The 5,858-nt window shown below is 39.1% G+C and overlaps 1 pseudogene; it reads left to right on the top strand.

Moving 5' to 3' along the window:
* The first annotated feature begins 1,479 nt into the window (after positions 1-1,479).
* Positions 1,480-2,289, top strand: LOC147439162 (uncharacterized; annotated as a pseudogene).
* Positions 2,290-5,858: the final 3,569 nt, after the last annotated feature.

Here is a 5,858-nt window from a genome sequence, read left to right as displayed (position 1 = left end):
CGTGCTACACTTACTTATTTTGAGGTGAACCCCCTGGGAGTGTACCCAATAATTGTGTCTTAGTTCACATTCATACCGATTCGGATTTTACTTCTGACCTTTGCCTCGATCTGCAAAGAGAAGGTGAGGAAGGTGAGTTTTTCACAAAAAAGGATACCATCCCTAAGGTTTAGAAAGAGGAGGGAAATTCTCCACAATAAAATAAATTTAGAAGGAGATATGCCATTGACTGTTCAAATGAAAACGAAGTGTATATACAAAACCAAGTGTGTGTGTGTGTGTGTATATATATGAATGTATACATAGAGAGAGAGAAAGAGAGAGAGAGAGAGAGAGAGAGAGAGATGAATTATGAAATGAATACATTATCTAATATCTCTAATATTTTAAACTTTAGACTTAGATTGGAAACTGCACAATGCTTTAAAACTTTAGTGCATCCATAACTCACTGAACACTGAAGTTTGAATAGTGAAGGGTCGATGCTCTAAAAACAGAGAAAAGGAGGACAATATGGAGTATTTTGGACGGTATTGATCTGTCACCTGTGAATATTAAAACTGATCTCTAACTTCTAAGGCTTTAAAATTTATGCCTTTATTGGAAATTTGGAAAATTAGATGCTTCGTTGAGTGCTCCTGCTCATTGTTAATTGCTCAAACTCGGCACTGTGCAGTCATCAGTGAATCAAATTTGGATGCTTCACTGAGTCGCTTCTGTAGGCGCCAACCCACTCATTGCTCAAGGCTCAAGGCTTCAAGCTCGCTGCTCATCAAACGTCCTACTTTGCAGCTGCTCCCGACTCTCGACTCCACAGTCCTGACTCTCAAGTCTCTTGTCAAGTTGTCTTGCTCTGCAATGCCTTAGCCCTCTTCCCCTCACTTTCTCATTCTATAAATCGCATCTCCTCATAGCTTCAAGGCTCACCAAGTCACCACCTTCAAGTTGTAGCGTGCGCAGCTCTAACAATAGTATTAGTAGCTTGTGCATCATCCAAGTACTTCCAAGGCTTCTAGGTCCAAAAATCTCTAACAATAGCAGTGATCTACTATTTTCTTTTTGCCCACACCAACTTGCGCATCATTGGATTGTCCCTTCCAAGTTCCAACTGCGAGGTGCACTCAGGCTGACCATTGCAATAGCAAGCTTGACCATGTCTGGTCGTTCAAAGGCTTTTGAGTCTCCTCACAACTCCCAGTCAAGGTGACCACATTTGCCAATGGGCAAAAAGGTTTCCTTGCTTGCAAGTTGGGTAAGTCACGTCTTGTAGCCTGTAGGTGTTGTAAATGAGATCTTCTAAGTTCTGATAATGAAAAGCCTTGGCTTTAAGGCTTAGACTTTCAACACTCCAATAATCAATTAAAGTGATGAGTTTTTTTTTTCATTCTTTTGCCTATTCAATGTTCACTTAAAATAAGCAACTTGTGCAATGTGCATGCTACTAAAATCCTATTTATTTATGTCTTGTAAAATAGTGTCATGGAGCAAAAGATTCATCAATGTTCTTTGGAACGATACGGCACCTTGACAAAGATAGCTTCAAAAAAGGCATGAGTTGCTAAGTAAACTAGTAAGGCACCTACCACCATTGTTATTGATGTTGACGATGAGAATGCAAGAGAGGTTAGTGCGGAGTCAAATAATAAGAAGTCTCGTAGAAAGCTTTTGCAAGATGAGTGGTTAGATCGTTTTAAACCTTGTCTTGTATATGATGACAAGAAGGTGAGGCTTTTTTGCACATGTTGCATGAACTATCCACATGCTAAATCTAGTTACTCCAAAAGGTTCTAAGAAGTTTAAAACAAGTAATCATCTTAGCCATGCTCACACACGAAGCCATAGGGATGCAAGGAATGCAAAAGTGTTTGCAAAACCCTCCATGCAAAAGGGTTTTTTTAAAAATGCATTCAACTTAAGAGGAGGCATTGCTCAATTTGTTAAAGACGGATTACTTTATTGGTATGAATAACTTGTCATTCACATTGTATCCATCTTTGATTGATCTAATGAAGGATTTAGATGTTAAGTCCATGACAAGCCTTTAGATTGATGATAAGTCTTGCTTGGAGATGGTGCAATGTATTGCACAATCCATAATTCAAGAGACTATAGCAAAGGTGAAACAGATTCCATGGTTTGGTGTGATGCTGGATGTTTCCATTCACCACCATATGGTTTTGTACCTTTCTTATTGAAAAGAGAGATTGATACCTTGTAATACATTGTATGGCATTATTCGCACCACGGATAGCATGGCAAAGGGGACCTTTGACTCCATCATGCACTTGATTTAATTTAGACCTCTCTATGTTGATTGCATTTGGTTTTGATGGGTGCAACACAATGGTTGGTAGGAAAAATGGAGTAGCCACACTAATGAAGAAAGTGAGTCCAATGTTAACTTCTATACATTGTAGCCACATGTGACACTAGCAAGAAGATTGCATATGAAAAAAAAAGTTGTACTTGTGAATGTCATAGCCAACTAAAGTAGTTCTAATTGAGTGGATGCTTTGAATGACCTACAAGAGGAACTTGATTATGAAATAGTTAGAATGCAACATATCTCTGAGATACAATGGCTTAGTTGCCATGTATGCATAACAAATATATGCAAGTTATTAGATGCATTTCTTGTGGCTTTGGAGAAGGAACGCAAATATTTGTATGATTTTTTAAACACTTTTGAATGTGGATGTTACTATCATTCATGGGAGAGTCACAAAGTACAATCCTATGTATGAAGGTTGATTACTTGGATGAACGTGAGCTAGATTTCAAGGTGGCTCAAAGGGGCATTGGTGGATGCCCTATTATGTTGGATTATGGTGCTACAAATGGGTACATGTATGGTTTGCAAACCTCTTTGAAAGGAGACATGTTTTTTGGGAAAAAAATTACAAGAGATCTTGAAGGTGTGGATTTGCAAATTGCTTTAGACTTTCAATTCAAGCATGCAAAAAAGTTGTGTGAATCCGTTGAAAAGTGCTTTGTTGATAACTCCACTTTGTATGCAATCAAAATTACATTGGTTTTAGCCCAAGAGCCTATGCATGAGAGATTACTCAAGGAGTATGGAAATGATGAATGTGATACAATTGCTTCATTTTATAGTATTGACAAAAGGGTTTCTAATGTGTCCTTTGCTCCTATTATTGATGGGGAGACTTCCAAGGTTGAGTTTAGAAAGTTTAAACGGCAAGCTAGTATTGCTTCTTCTAAAATGAGCATCATGGAAGTGGCTTCATTGCTTCCAAACAAATCCACTTGGAAGGATTCTTTTCCTACAATCTTGAAGGTTTCCCAAATTGCTCTCGTGGAATGTTGTAGCATTGCAATTTGTGAGTAGGGATTTAGTGCCTGCAAAAAGATTAAAACCAAATGGCAGGATTGATTAGAGATAGAGAACTTGAATGCATTGATGGCCATTGAAGGTAGAGATGAGTTTGACTTCTCTAATGCAATGGAGCTTTGGAAAAGTGAGACAAATAGGCACCTCTTCACTCAAGAGGGGATTCACAACAATTGATGTTTGATGCATGAATGTTGGTGGAAGTAAGACACTTTTTGTGGATGTAAGGCTCTTTTTGTGGATGACCAAGAGATATATCGGCTTCATCAACCCCTCTTTACTCCATCTAGATTAATGTAAGCTTTTGTGGATTCCCAATGGGGCCCAAGTGTTGGCTTCATTAATCTTTTTCTCTCTCCTATGCACGTTGTTCTTTGTGAAGGAATTCTTTTTGTACATGTGCATACCCATGAATATCATATTGAGTTATTTTTTGTGGCTATTTCTTTGAGAATCCCTCTTTGATAACTCTTTTTTGTTGGGGGGCAAAACTCACAATTTGTGAGTGTATTGTATTAAGCACATCATGAGATCACAATACAACCTCAAGCTCAAGTCGGGCCTTGAGGTGCTGAAGATTACAAGTTGGATTTCTAATGCCTCTCATCAAGGCTTATCATCGGCTTAACAAAGTAGGTGAACTGTAGTCCTAGGCTTTACTTATCACAGGTTCACAATATAGCATGGGTAGTCCTAGACCAGTCTTTTGAGTCTTGCTTGCATCCAAGCGTATAGATCACCACTCTGATTTCTTGTATAATCTCTGTGAAGCTTTCCACGTCTGAATTTCCTTAAAACACATGGCGGTTCCTTGCCTACCATATATGACGGACGAAGAAGTATCTGATAGTTTGAGTGCAGATGAGAAGAGAAAGACTTACCAAATTCTTTCAACCAAGGAACAAATTAGTCTTGAAGAATCTGATCTGCCATGTCCTTTGGACCCACTTGCAGAGTTTCCATGCCAGGCCTCTGATCGCTTGGCATTCCATGAATAGGTGGGCCAAATCTTCACTAGCTATTCTGCACCCCAGGCATCTATCTGACCCAATTCCCCTCTCCTAGATATTTACACCCGTCGGTAGAGCCCCCCACATCACCCTAGATAAGAATATCTTCATAAACTGTAGCCATTTTGGCTTCCAAATTTTCTCCATGACTTCCTCCCATCATTCTTTTAGCCATTGTATCTTCCATATTTTGTTGACGGGGCTAGACCAATTATTCTCGTGTATAATCGCATGATATATGCCTTTAGGGTTTCCATGAAAGACTACGTCTGGGCCATCTCCAGGCATTCCACTCAAACTCGGATTCACAGATTGGCATTACAACATTGTCACGCTCTTTTATCACTCTATTGACTAACAATATCTCCAAGCCAATTAGTTGATATTGGGTTTCCAGAAGGTCAATGGTTTTCCACCTCTTACTGTTACCATCCTAGAAGTGAGCTAGCTAATTCAGACCCTTATTATTCACTTTTTTGGTAGTTTCTAAGAATCCCTCTTTGATAACTCTACTCATTCTTGCCTCATAAGAACATTTTTACTCTCTCGTAGACCCTTTCAAGAGCCTTACGCACTTGTAAAATTAAAAATTCTTCTATAAACTTTTATTTATAGAAAAATTAGGCACCTAAAAGACTTTGAAATCTTCTTATCTAAAGTCTTTGTATGAAAAATGTAGGGTGCTTACTTTGCAAGTAAAGGCATTATCATAACAACTAAGAGCTTCAAGTTATGTTTTTTTTTGTTGGTTGGAAAAACTCACAATTGTGAGTAGTTAATATAATCATAACCATACAATTTACAACTTCCTTCCATGCTCGTGTCAAGCCATGGCAACCTCAAGTGGTCCTAGTCACATGGGCTGATTGGGGAGCCACCCCATGACAAGAGATGAGCCCACACCTTTACCCAAATAGACTAGTCAATGTGGAGCTACCCAATGATGAGGGAAGAGCCCACTCCTTTATTCTTGTCAGTCATTCATAACAGCACACAAGGCACTCTTCAGAGTTACTCTATTTTCCAATGGTGATGATCACCCCTTGGCTTTCTTGAATTATCTCTATGAACTTAGCAGTTTTCATGGTGTTCTCAAAAAATTGATAGTTCCTTGCCTTCCAAATATGTTTGAAGTAACTAAATCTCACTAATTGCGTTGCAATGAGTAATGATTGGCTCTTGAACACCTTCCCTCCCAAGAAGAGATCGTTCTTGAAGAATTCTATTTTAAAAGTCTTTTGAAACCATTCAAAAACCTTCCTTGCCATGCCACAAATCACGGGGCATTCCTTAACAAGGTGAGGGAGGTCTTCGCTAGCCATTCTGCATTGCAAACATCTGGCCAGGCCAATTCCCCTGGTGAGAATATCTACCCTGATTGCAAGGATCCCCATAAAATCTTCCATATAAAGACCTTCATCTCTTGTGACCATTTTGGGTGCCATATGTTCTTCATGACTGTCTCCCATCTCGACTCTAGCTAGTCCTTTCCCCAC

The sequence above is a fragment of the Adiantum capillus-veneris genome, chromosome 16 (assembly GCF_014529385.1).
Source record: "Adiantum capillus-veneris isolate H3 chromosome 16, ASM1452938v2, whole genome shotgun sequence".
In the NCBI taxonomy this organism is placed as follows: domain Eukaryota; kingdom Viridiplantae; phylum Streptophyta; class Polypodiopsida; order Polypodiales; family Pteridaceae; genus Adiantum; species Adiantum capillus-veneris.
The sequence above is the reverse complement of the archived record's forward strand: the minus strand, read 5'-3'. Positions and strand labels throughout refer to the sequence as shown.